General features: G+C 40.2%; 1 long non-coding RNA gene across 1 annotated transcript in view; it reads left to right on the top strand.

Annotated features, from left to right (window-relative positions):
- The window catches only part of LOC142745358 (uncharacterized), a 224,810-nt gene that overhangs the window by 96,784 nt on the left and 114,391 nt on the right, over positions 1–13,635 (top strand). The window lies entirely within an intron of this gene.

Here is a 13,635-nt window from a genome sequence, read left to right as displayed (position 1 = left end):
ATACCTGCCTTTCCTGTTCCTCTTTTGCTTGTGATTCTTCTCTGCTGGTTTCCTGGCCCTGCTGCAGCTTCTTGAACTACTGACCCTCGGCTTGTTATTGACCTTGGCTTTACTGACCACTCTTCTGCTCTGCGTTTTTGTACCTCGCTCATCTCCTGGTTTGACTCGGCTCGTTCACCTCGCTTGTTGCTCACGGTGTTCCCGTGGGCAACTTCCTCATTTCCCTGGCTTCTTTGTACCCTTGTTTGTTTGTCTGTCGAGCACCTATTGAGTGTAGGGACCGTCGCCCAGTTGTACCCCGTCGCCTAGGGCGGGTCGTTACAAGTAGGCAGGGACTGAGTGGCGGGTAGATTAGGGCTCACCTGTCTGTCTCCCTACCCTGTCATTACATAATCACAAGCCCATATACCTAGTCTAAACTGGTCCCTGACACTACTATGGACCCCCTTGAGACCCTGGCTCAGCAAATTCAGTGCCTCTCCCTACAGGTCCAGGCCCTGGCTCAGAGGGACAACCAGCCTGATGCTACCCTGGTAGTGCCCCTCACCTCACCTCTTAAACCCCACCTCAAGATGCCTGACCGGTTCTCAGGGGACCAGAAGACTTTTTTCTCCTTTCGGGAGAGTTGTATGCTCTATTTTCGCTTAAAGCCCCACTCCTCTGGTTCTGAGAGCCAGCGGGTGGGTATAATTATGTCCCAGCTCCAGGACGGGCCCCAAGAATGGGCCTTCTCCTTGGCTCCTGACGCCCCTGAACTTTCCTCCGTTGATCTTTTCTTTTCTACTCTCGGGCTCATTTATGACGAGACTGACAAGACTGCCTTTGCCGAGAGTCAGCTGGTGACCTTACGTCAGGGTAAGAGACCTGTTGAGGAGTATTGTTCTGACTTTAGGAAGTGGTGTGTAGCTTCTCGGTGGAATGACCCTGCCTTAAGGTGCCAGTTTAGATTGGGTCTGTCGAACGCCCTGAAAGACCTGCTAGTTAACTATCCCTCTTCTGACTCCCTAGATCAGGTTATGACTTTAGCGGTACGACTTGACCGACGTCTCAGGGAACGACGACTTGAACGTTTTTGTGTTTTCTCCTCTGACTCCCCCATGATGCCTCCCGGGGTTCCGTTTCTTCATTCTTCCACGGAAGACTCGGAGGTACCTATGCAACTCGGGGCCTCCGTGTCCCCCCAACAACGTAGAGAGTTCCGCAGGAAGAATGGTCTCTGCTTCTACTGTGGGGATGACAAGCATCAAGTGAACAAATGTCCTAGGCGTAAGAATAAGCAGCCGGAGGAACTTCCGCGCCTAAGTGACCATCGGGGAGGTCACTTGGGCGCACAAGTATTTCCTGTAAATATGAAACATAATAAAATCTTGCTTCCCTTTCAGGTCTCTTTTGGTGGTAGGTCTGCTACCGGCAGTGCCTTCGTGGATTCAGGGTCTTCTGCTAATATTATGTCTGTGGAATTTGCTATGTCTCTAGCTATGCCATTGATTGATTTGCCTAAACCTGTCCCGGTAGTGGGTATCGACTCCACTCCTCTTGCTAATGATTATTTTACACAGCATACCCCTGTTTTTGAACTCCTTGTTGGCTCCATGCATTTGGAGCAGTGCTCTGTACTGGTGATGCAGGGATCATCGTCCGATTTGGTTTTAGGCCTTCCCTGGTTGCAGTTGCATAATCCCACGTTTGACTTGAATACTGGGGATCTTACCAAATCGGGTAATGAATGCATGACGTCATGTTTTTCTGTTAATTATATTTCTCTCCCTGAGGAGGTGAACACTCTACCTTAGTTTGTTCAGTAACTTCGCTGATGTTTTCTCTAAAGAGGCCTCTGAAGTGTTACCTCCTCATAGAGAATACGATTGCGCAATTGATTTGGTACCAGGAGCTAAGCTCCCTAAGGGTAGGATATTTAATCTCTCTTGTCCCGAACGTGAAGCCATGAGAGAGTATATCCAGGAATGCCTGGCCAAGGGTTACATTCGCCCCTCTACTTCTCCGGTAGGTGCTGGCTTCTTCTTCGTAGGGAAGAAGGATGGTGGTCTTAGGCCATGCATTGACTACCGTAACTTGAATAAGGTCACTGTAAGGAACCAGTATCCCCTTCCTTTGATTCCTGATCTCTTCAATCAGGTTCAGGGGGCCCAATGGTTCTCTAAGTTTGATATACGGGGGGCTTATAACCTTATCCGCATCAAAGAGGGGGATGAGTGGAAGACCACGTTTAACACGCCCGAAGGTCATTTCGAATACCTCGTCATTCCCTTTGGGTTGTGTAATGCTCCTGCAATCTTCCAGAATTTCATAAATGAGATTTTAAGAGACTACCTGGGGGTATTTCTTGTAGTGTACCTTGATGACATACTTGTGTTTTCCAAGGACTGGTCCTCCCACATTGAGCATGTCAGGAAGGTGCTCCAGGCCCTTCGGGAAACAAACTGTTTGCTAAGACCGAAAAATGTGTGTTTGGGGTGCAGGAGATACCAATTTTGGGTCAAATCCTCACTCCTCATGAATTCCGCATGGACCCCGCCAAGGTCCAGGCTGTGGCGGAATGGGTCCAACCTGCCTCCCTGAAGGCGTTACAGTGCTTCCTGGGGTTTCCCTAATTATTACAGGAGATTAATTGCTAACTTCTCGGTCATCGCTAAGCCTCTTACTGATCTCACTCGCAAAGGTGCTGATCTCCTCCACTGGCCTCCTGAGGCTGTCCAGGCTTTTGAGGTCCTTAAGAAGTGCTTTATCTCGGCCCCAGTGCTGGTTCAGCCCAACCAAATGGAGCCATTTATCGTGGAGGTTGACGCGTCCGAGGTGGGAGTGGGGGCTGTCTTGTCCCAGGGTACCAGTTCCCTCACCCATCTCCGCCCCTGTGCCTACTTCTCCAGGAAGTTTTCGCCCACTGAGAGTTACTATGATATTGGCAACCGCGAACTCTTAGCCATTAAATGGGCATTTGAAGAGTGGCGCCACTTCCTAGAGGGGGCTAGGCACCAGGTAACGGTCCTTACCGACCACAAGAATCTGGTTTTCCTCGAATCTGCCCGGAGGCTAAACCCGAGACAAGCTCGATGGGCGTTATTTTTTACCAGATTCAACTTTTTGGTCACCTATAGGGCTGGGTCTAAAAATATTAAGGCTGATGCACTGTCGCGTAGCTTCATGGCCAGCCCTCCTTCGGAGGAAGATCCTGCTTTTGTTTTGCCTTAAGGTATAATCATTTCCTCTGTTGATTCTGATTTAATCTCTGAAATTGTGGCTGATCAAGGTTCAGCTCCCTGGAACCTTCCTGAGAACAAGCTGTTTGTTCCCCTGCAATTCCGGCTAAGGGTACTTAGGGAAAATCATGACTCTGCACTATCTGGCCATCCAGGCATCCTGGGTACCAAGCACCTCATTGCCAGAAACTATTGGTGGCCTGGGTTGCTCAAAGACGTTAAGGCCTACGTCGCCGCTTGTGAAGTTTGTGCTAGGTCCAAGACTCCCAGGTCCCGACCAGCGGGCTTACTATGTTCTTTGGCCGTTCCCCAGAGACCTTGGACCCATATCTCCATGGATTTCATCACCGATTTGCCTCCATCTCAAGGCAAGTCGGTGGTGTGGGTTGTAGTAGACCGCTTCAGTAAGATGTGCCACTTTGTGCCCCTCAAGAAACTACCCAATGCTAAGAAGTTAGCTACCTTGTTTGTCAAACACATCCTGCGTCTCCATGGGGTCCCTGTCAATATTGTTTTTGACAGAGGGGTACAATTTGTTTTATTGTTTTGGAGAGCCTTCTGTAAAAAGTTGGAGATTGATCTGTCCTTCTCCTCTGCCTTCCATCCTGAAACTAATGGCCAAACTGAGAGGACTAATCAGTCTCTAGAACAATATTTAAGGTGTTTTATCTCTGACTGTCAATATGATTGGGTCTCATTCATTCCTCTCGCCGAATTTTCCCTTAATAACCGGGTCAGTAACTCGTCAGTGGTCTCCCCCTTTTTCTGTAATTTTGGGTTTAATCCACGGTTCTCCTCCGTTTCACCTGGTAGTTCCAACAATCCCGAGGTTGATGTCATTCATCGGGAACTGTGCACAGTCTGGGCCCAGGTTCAGAAGAACCTAGAGGCATCCCAGAGCATAGAAAAGACTCAGGCAGATAGAAGACGTTCTGCTAACCCCTTGTTTGTGGTCGTGGATCTGGTGTGGCTATCGTCAAAAAATTTGCGTCTTTATAGGGCCATACAAGGTCATTGAAGTCCTTAACCCTGTCTCCTTCCGACTGGAGTTGCCCCCGTCTTTTCGAGTACACAACGTGTTTCATGCCTCCCTCCTTAAACGCTGCACCCCGTCCTTGGCCCCCTTGACGAAACCTCCGGTCCCTGTTCTCACCCCTGAGGGGGTAGAATTCGAGGTGGCCAAGATTGTGGACAGCAGGATGGTCCAAGGCTCCCTCCAGTAGCTAGTCCATTGGAGGGGATACGGGCCTAAGGAGAGGACTTGGGTACCCGCCCGGGATGTGCACGCTGGGGTATTGCTCAGGAGATTCCACCTTCGTTTCCACAATAAACTAGCTCCACCTAGAAAGGGTCCGGTGGCCCCTCATAAAAGGGGGGGTACTGTAAAGGATCTGCCAGACACAGCTTCTGTGTCAACGCCCATAGGTAATCAGTCTTCACCTGCTTCTATGTCTGTGAGACTGACTCCATCTTCCACCACCCAGGATGGCAGGCTTAGGAGTGGGAGAGCCTATTACAGCCTGGCCAGATGGAGCTAGCTCCCGCCCTCTGTCTATTTATACCTGCCTTTCCTGTTCCTCCTTTGCTTGTGATTCTTCTCGTGTGGTTTCCTGGCCCTGCTGCAGCTTCTTGAACTACTGACCCTCTGCTTGCTATTGACCTTGGCTTTACTGACCACTCTTCTGCTCTGCGTTTTTGTACCTCGCTCATCTCCTGGTTTGACTCGGCTCGTTCACCTCGCTTGTTGCTCACGGTGTTCCCGTGGGCAACTTCCCCATTTCCCTGGCTTTTTCGTACCCTTGTCTGTTTGTCTGTCGTGCACCTATTGAGTGTAGGGACCGTCGCCCAGTTGTACCCCGTCGCCTAGGGTGGGTCGTTGCATGTAGGCAGAGACTGAGTGGCGGGTAGATTAGGGATCACCTGTCTGTCTCCCTACCCCATCATTACAATTCCTCATGATCATTCCTCACGCATCTCTTCTGAGAACCTTTCCAAACGCTATAGATGTTTAATACATAAAGGTAGAGCAGCGGACTTAAAAAGTGGCATAGATGATTCCTCTTTACAAACTCGGGATGATGAGAAGGCGGAGTAGGTGGCCGCATAGGGTGCCTTTGAGGTAGGTTTAATTTATGGATTAGAAAAATACAGGTATATAATATTTATACAGTGGTGCTCGACAGTTTGTGAACCCTTAAGAATTTTCTATATTTCTGCATACATTTTTCCTAAAACTTCGTCAGATTTTCACGGAAGTCCTAAAAGTAGATAAAGAGAACCAAATCAAACAAATGAGTCAAAACTATTACACTTGGTCATTTATTTATTGAGAAAAATGATCCAATATCACATATCTGTGAGTAGCAAAGTATGTGAACCTTCAGGGTTAGCAGATAATTTGAAAGTGAAATTAGAGCCTGGTGTTTTTAATTTATGGGATGACAATTAGGCGTGAGTGGGCGGCCTGTTTTATTTAAAGAACAGGGATCTATCAAAGTCTGATCTTCACAACAAGTGTTTGTGAAAGTGTATCATGGCACCAACAAAGGAGATTTCTGAGGACCGCAGAAGAAGAGTTGTTGATGCTTATCAGCCTGGAAAATGTTACAAAACCATCTCTAAAGAGTTTGGATCCCATCAATCAACAGTCAGACAGATTGTGTACAAATGGAGAAAATTCAAGACCATTATTACCCTCACCAGGATTGGCCGACCATCAAAAATCACGCCAAGAGCAAGGCGTATATTAGTCTGCGAGATCACAAAGGAACCCAAGGTAACCTCTAAGCAACTAAAAGCCTTTCTCTCATTAGCTAATGTTAATGTTCATGAGTCCACCATCAGGAGGACACTAAATAACAATGGTGTGCATGGCAGGATTGCAAGGAGAAAGCCACTGCTCTCCAAAAAGAACATTGATGCCTGTCTGCAGTTCACTAAAGATCACCTGGACAAGCCAGAAGACTATTGGAGCAATGTTTTGTGGACAGATGAGACCAAAATAGAGCTTTTTGGTTTAACCCCTTAAGGACACGGCCAATTTTGGCCTTGAGGACAGTACAATTTTTTTACATTTCCCTCTTTGCATCCCGACGCGCATAACTCTATTCTTTTTTCTATGACGTAGTTGTATGAGACTTTGTTTTTTGCAGGACGAGTTGTACTTTATGTAGGTACCATTTTTTGGTACAAATACATTATCGTTTAATTTCTATGAATTTTTATTTTGGCGAAAAGGTCGAAAAAACGCAGTTCTGCAGCAGTTTTAATATATATTTTTTTACACCATACACCGATCATCATAAATAATATTATACATTTGTTGTACAGGTTGTTACGGTCGTGGCGATACCAAATATGTCTATATTATTTCATGTTTTGGGACTTATATTTTAAAAAGTTTATTTATTATAAAAAAAATTGTGTTTCTGTGTATTTTTTTAACTTTTTATTTATTTATCATTATTTTTTTTACATTCATTTAACTTTTTTTTTTTTAATCCCATAAAGGGATTTATCATTTTGTTTTTGATTTTGTAACTGTAATGTACTGACATAGATCTACAGTATATGCCAGTACATTAGCCTGTGTACTGATTGTACACAGGCAGTTGTTAGGGCATACCTCAGTATGCCCTAACAACAGGAAATATATTCAGACAGCCCGGGGGTCCTTCAATGGACCCTGGGCTGTTTGGCCATATGAGTTATAGGCTTCGATCGCGTCACAGTTATCTTCTGTGACGCAATCAAAGTGCAGTCCCCCCTCTTTGAACGCCGCGATCAGCTTTCATTGCGGCATTCAAAGGGTTAAGAAGAGAGAAGATGTTTCTCTCCCCTCCGCTGTGAGAGCGGGCCGTGGCTGTATATTACAGCCGTTGTCCCGCTCTCGATCACGCGCACAGACGGCTGTCACACAGGACGAGAATGCTCGTCCTAATGCGCGAAGTTCTCGCTGCTCAGGACAAGCATTCTCGTCCTGTGTCGGCAACCAGTTAAATGAGAAGCGTTATGTTTGGAGTAAGGAAAACAATGCATTCCAGCGTAAAAACCTCATACGCTCTGTGAAACACGGTGTTGGTAGTATCATGGTTTAGGCCTATTTTGCTGCATCTTGGCCAGGAGGGCTTGTCATCATTGATGGAACAATAAATACTGAATTATACCAGCAAATTCTAAAGTAAAAGGTTCATTACATGAATCTCAAGAGAAGGTGAGTCATGCAGCAAGACCACGACACCAAGCGCACAATTTGTTGTACCAAGAATGGTTACAGAAGAGTAAAGTTAAAGTTTTGGAATGGCCAAGTCAAAGTCTTGACTTTAATCCAATAGAAATGTTGTGGAAGGACCTGAAGCGAGCAGTCCATGGGAGGAAACCTACCAACATAACTAAAGTTGAAGCTAAAATTTCACCAAGCCGATGTGCAGGACTAATCTACAATTACCGGAAATGTTTAGAAGCAGTTATTGCTGAACCAGGGGGTCACATCAGATGCTAAAAGAAAAGGTTCACATACTTTTGCCACTCACAGATATGTGATATTGGATCATTTTTCTCAAGAAATAAATTACCAAGTCTAATATTTTTGACTCATTTATTTGATTTGGCTCTATTTACTTTTAGGACTTGTGTGAACATCTGATGTAGCTTCAAATTTATGCAGAAATATAGAAAATTCTGAAGGATTTATAAAACTTCAAGCACCACTGTACATATTATATACACATACTGTACCTATATAATATTACACACGTTTAACAGAGCCAAATGTGCATGCTACTGGCTTAATCCAGGCTGATAGCTGTCGGCTGAATAATTGTCCAACCCAGTGCTATCATGCTCAACTTCAGAGTCTAAGGGCACCTGGACCTACCCTGGCCATTCACTAACTCTTTAACATGTAGATATACTGGATTTTTAGTTATTGTTCTCAGTGACCACAAAGTCTTATCTCCGAGCAGACCTAACTGCCATGGTCACAGACAATATTTCATATAAAGGCACAGAAGAGAACAGATCAAGGAGGCTCCAACCATGAAGCCAGATGTTGGGAAAACATGTGCTTCAAGTAGGGAATGGCAAGTAGAATATAATAATGAAATAGTGTTTGTGGGGAAATTTGACTGCAAACTCAAAATAAAAACAATTTAAATTAAGCAGATTCAAAATATCTCAAATCATCATAAAAAGACCATTGTTTTGTCTTCAATTATATATAGACATTTGTAAATATTTTTTTACATTAATTTTAATATGTAACACGTGAGTTGTAAGCTATAACTGGAATACAAATTTCAATTAAAAAAAATCCAGAATATCATTTTTCTTCAAACATACTTCTAAAATGATTTCAGCAGTCTGTATTTTAAAGAAAAATGAATTAAACAAATGAATGTATGGATCAATGACAGAACAATGAATAAACTCTGTAGGATAAAAAAAAAGTAACTGAAATACCACCTACATTTATTAAAGATAATCAAAAGCACTATAATAGTGCCTACATGAGTTAAATCTCAGATATTGCTGCTGGCAGTGCAAACTGTCAAAGCAAATAAGTACATGTCTGTAATTAAATGTAAAGGGTATTTAATTCTAAAGACAAAATTGACATGAATTTATATTATTGATGTATGCAGCCCAAAACAGCAGCATCCAATTTTATTTTTATTTTACTTGTATAATTATATGGTTTAGATTTTTATTTTTTTAAAAAGACATATACTCTTTAATGTGTATAGGAAATAAAAGGAGAGCTCTTTTTTTTATTTTTGTAAGCTTTTCTCTCTTTTATGAAATTTTTTACATCCTTCTTGTGAAGTGTTTATGATCTTCTTGTTAGAAGACTGACATAGGTCAGGGACAACAGGACTTAATGACTGAACCAAAAATGTGGAATCAGCACCGTAATAACCATTGAAGAATGTTTATTCCAAGCTTAGGAATTGTTAGAATAATTGTGCAATGTAGGATTTACTTTCTATTAAAGATCAAAAGTTCAGATCCAAATTCCAAGGACTTCTTTGGATAAAGTAAAATTGAAATTCACATTTATTTTTCTAGCCAAGGGGAAGTAGACCTTTTCATTCAACAAGACCTTCCTCGCAATAAAAGATTTTGAGAAAAAAAATAATGGAAACATAAGACATTAGAACATTAGAATTGCAGCAACAACAACTATTTAGTTTTCAATTTTCTTTTCCATATGCAATATGGCCAAGAATTAGCCTATTTATGCTTTAAATCTGAAACCCAAAGTGGAGCACATGAGATGGCTATATGTAGGGTGTGAATGGGAGATATTAAGGGCTCCTGATGAGTAGAAACAGTTAAAGTTGTGGCACTAGTTTTTTTTATCCTGTTGGAAAACCTCCTTGAGAAAATCATCCTCCCCGTCGTTAAAAGAAAATCGAAGGATCTTGAGGTCTAAAAATGAGTAGCTGTCTCATCAAGTATTGTTTGTGAGACCATTTCCCATTCATGGCCAGCTCAAGGCCAGTCATATAATAGGCAGTTTTTCCATATTATTATCATCATAAGAATGATCAAAGGTGAAAGCATGATGTTTTGGTACTAATTTTTGATCAATGGAACATTGCACATAAAGAAGATTACTTTTATGTGTCTTTTGCCTACAAAGAAGAAGCAATTGCATGCATTAAACACAGGTGTGAAGCAAGCATCTGTCAAAATTATTTCCTAACATGTTGAAGGAAACTTCTTATAGACCTTTTGATAAATTTGATGAACATTTACTGTTACTCATGCAAAAGTCCAATTATAGCAAATTTTCATTGAACCATCATCTAAACATTCAACAAAAGGTAAGCTGAGCCATTTTCTACACTGCAGCATTCAGATATATAGCCTGGCTCAGGCATCTAAAGAGAGTGTTAATAAGTCTATTCCTATTAGAACTCGATCAAGTGTCAATCGTGTTGCAACTGTATTTGTTTTCTAACTAGATTTATTGCAGCTTGCTTTTATGCTTTGTAGTTCTAAATAACTATTCTCTCCATGTGACTGTATTAAAAAGATCTCATATTTTTTATTTATTGACTTATTTTGTTGTGTTTAGTAGATTTGATGGCAGATTCTCTATTGAGCTCACATAAATGTAAAAATACACAATTTACGTTTATGTTATGTTGAATGTTCTGCAGAACAGTTAAATACTAAGACGACAGTTTGACTGTGGGTTATATAACTTAAAGGTCACACAACTTTTTCCTGTTTGTTTGAGAAATGGCAAAAATTTCTCGAAACATTGAGATAAAGTCTTAGAAAGAAAATGTAATTTAAAAAAATACATCTGATACACTTGTAAAATTGTGCCCACATTAATGTTTTTGTTTTTTTTTAACTAAAATCATTTAATATTTCCAAGAAAAAATGAAGTAGACGCAACATAAAATGTGTATGGAATGCTACCTATCTGAGAGCAAAACTATCAATAATATATTCAAATTGCTAATGGTTTCTGTGTTTTTTTTTGTTTTTTTTTAAAATGCTGGGTATATTTATACATAGATTCTTCCCAAATATGATCGTAAGCAGGTCGGTTATCTATCCAACTGTAGAAAGAACACAGGAAGCGAAACATCTTTAGGACATACAAGTTTTTGTGCTGTTCTTTGGAAATAAAAAAAAAACAAAACGCAAGATTTTCATGTGTAAACATTCAGAATTTACAAAAAGGCGTGTTCCTTGTAGAGCATCTGAGTTGCCTGTTTGTAATAAATCTCCTGTGACAATTTGTTCTTATGGACTATGGCTACCAGAACAGTGCAGTTTGTTTACAGCGATCATATCCATTGTGTCATGAGGTTATGGGCGCAAATTGTGTGGGTTTTTTTTTTGGTAAAAAAAAGTCATAAAGATTACCCACATTTTTCAGAAAATTGTACTTTTATGGTGTTTTTGGTGGCGTTTATTTGCTAATAGTGTGTTTTACTACTTGTGTTGCCATTTTTTACATTAATATTATATCATTCAAAGATCATGTGAAGCAAAGAGTCCCCTTTTTATCCTGAAGAAGGTATTTCCTAATAAACATGCCCAACACCCACTTATAATATTAAGATAATTTCACTAATAATATTAAAGCGTTTTCCCATCTTCAATATTTATGGCATATCCACAGGACATCTTACCTTCTCTTGCTCTCGCTGCTCTCTGGCCACTGACTGATGAGGTGGATGGGAGTACAGAAACAGCTAAGCTTGCTGAGCTTTGCTGTTTCTGTAACATCCATTGAAGTGAATGGGAGTTACGGAATCAGTGTAACACGGTGAGCTACGCTGTTTTCGTAGTTCCTGATCACTTTGTGCTATTAATTTGTTTTTGCATTTTGCTTTTTGCATAGCTCCTTACTATTTTGCTTTCAATTTGTTTTCTCATTTAAATATGCATAGGATGACACACTTTATATAGGTTTGTCTGCAACAATTTTAGAGGGATTTTGTAGTGTTTTGAATTGTTTTGAATTGCTTTATTCAAATATTGTTTTTTACAGTGAATATAGCAAAGAACTTAACAAATGTTGAAATGCTTAGGCAACCCAGTAAGGTAATATCAACTTAAGAAACATTCTTAAAAAGCATCTTAAAAATACACAAAAACTTGTTTTTTGTCTTTTTTTTACTCATGTTCTCTGAACCAAAGTAGATAAAGGTTGACATGTGGGAATGTTTATGGAACTAAACTTTTATCATGGAATCATATTAGGCATTTAGACATACTTTTTTTTATTTAACTTATTTTCCACATGTAATTTAGTCGTTAATTAACCCTATCCAGTCTCAGACAGCAGGACATCTGGCAGTTTCCAGTAGACGTAATACAATAAAAAAAGACATATGTTTCCACCACAATAGGGCAATATTAAATCTAAAGCTATAATATGTAGTGATATTATTACAATAAAGAATGTGACTTGAATCACAATTAATAATTTGAGCATATAAAATATTTGGTCCTGCTCTAGAGATGGAATTTGAAATCAGCCCAGAGAATAGCAGACGTTTAAGTATGGTTTGTCATTACATAATGTTATGCATCGTGCACAGCATTACATTGCTTGTGTGTTTTCTATTACATTTATATGATGGCTCTCTGACAATCCCAATTTATGTCCATTGTATTTCTGTCTGGCATGTATATATATTTTTAATAAAACATTTCATATTTTAAGATACAATATATATAATTTTTTTAAATCATGATATTTAGAAGTAATAATATTATTTTCCATATATGCAGTGATTAAATTATTATGTATTTATATAATATATTCAGAAAAACAATAAAAAAAATAATCATTAATGAATAACAACTGTCCAATATGTAATGGAGGGTGAATTGCAAATGGCCACCATATTTCAGTGGATCTTCTCTGTTGCCAGCTATTTATAAAGGCTGACTTGCTATGACTTAATCTGGGCATACAAATGCTATAGTTATTCGCCAGACAGCTATTTTTACCGACTTTGCCGTCATTTTTTTAATTTTAATGGGGAGAGGGGGGATGAGCATCTGCCAGACCGTTCTGGCAGCGACTTAGCTCCCGCAGGAACAAAGGATTGGGCAGACATCAGGGGACTGTCGAGAGCCCTCTATAAACATTACAATTTTGTCAGATCACCTAAAATCAGCAAGTTCAGCTGAATTTGATCTAAGATGTATGGTCAGCTTCATGTAAGCTGAAGTTCTTACAACTCTTGTAGTGGAGGTCACCTGATATAGGTTGTCAAGATACTAAGCTATTACTTTGGGATGGTTGGCAAGAATGTGGGTTTCAGCAAAAAAAACATAACAAAAAAACTCAAGATATATTAATACCGAAGGTATTTTAAACCTTAATGACCAAGCAATTTTTTAAGTTTTTCCATCGTCGCATACAAAGAGCTATAACTTTTTTTATTTCTCCATCGACATAGATGTATAAGGACTTTTTTTTTTTGCGAGACAAGTTGTATTTTTTAATGGCACCATTTTGGGGGTACATATAAATTGTTGATTATCTTTTAATTGACTTTTTTGTTGGGGTAGTGTAAAACAGACATTTCACGATTCTTTTTTGTGTCTTAAATTTGCACCGTTTACTGCGTGGTATAAATAACATAATAACTTTATTCAGCAGGTCGTTACGATTGCGGCGATACCATATTTATCTAGGTTTATTCATGTTTCACTACTTTTACACAGTTAAAACACATTTTTTTCAAAATTATTCGTTTTTGTCTCTCAATATGTTAAGAGTCATAACTTTTTTATTTTTCCACCTATGCAGCTGTATGAGGGTTTGTTTTTTTGCGGGACGACTTGTAGTTTTTATTGGTACCATTTTGGAGTACATGCGACTTTTTAATCACTTTTTATAAAAATGTTTTCAAGGCAGGATGAACAGAAAATA

The sequence above is a fragment of the Rhinoderma darwinii genome, chromosome 1, assembly GCF_050947455.1.
Source record: "Rhinoderma darwinii isolate aRhiDar2 chromosome 1, aRhiDar2.hap1, whole genome shotgun sequence".
Classification (NCBI taxonomy): domain Eukaryota; kingdom Metazoa; phylum Chordata; class Amphibia; order Anura; family Rhinodermatidae; genus Rhinoderma; species Rhinoderma darwinii.
Note: the sequence above shows the minus strand (reverse complement) of the source record. Positions and strands in the feature narration are given on the sequence as shown.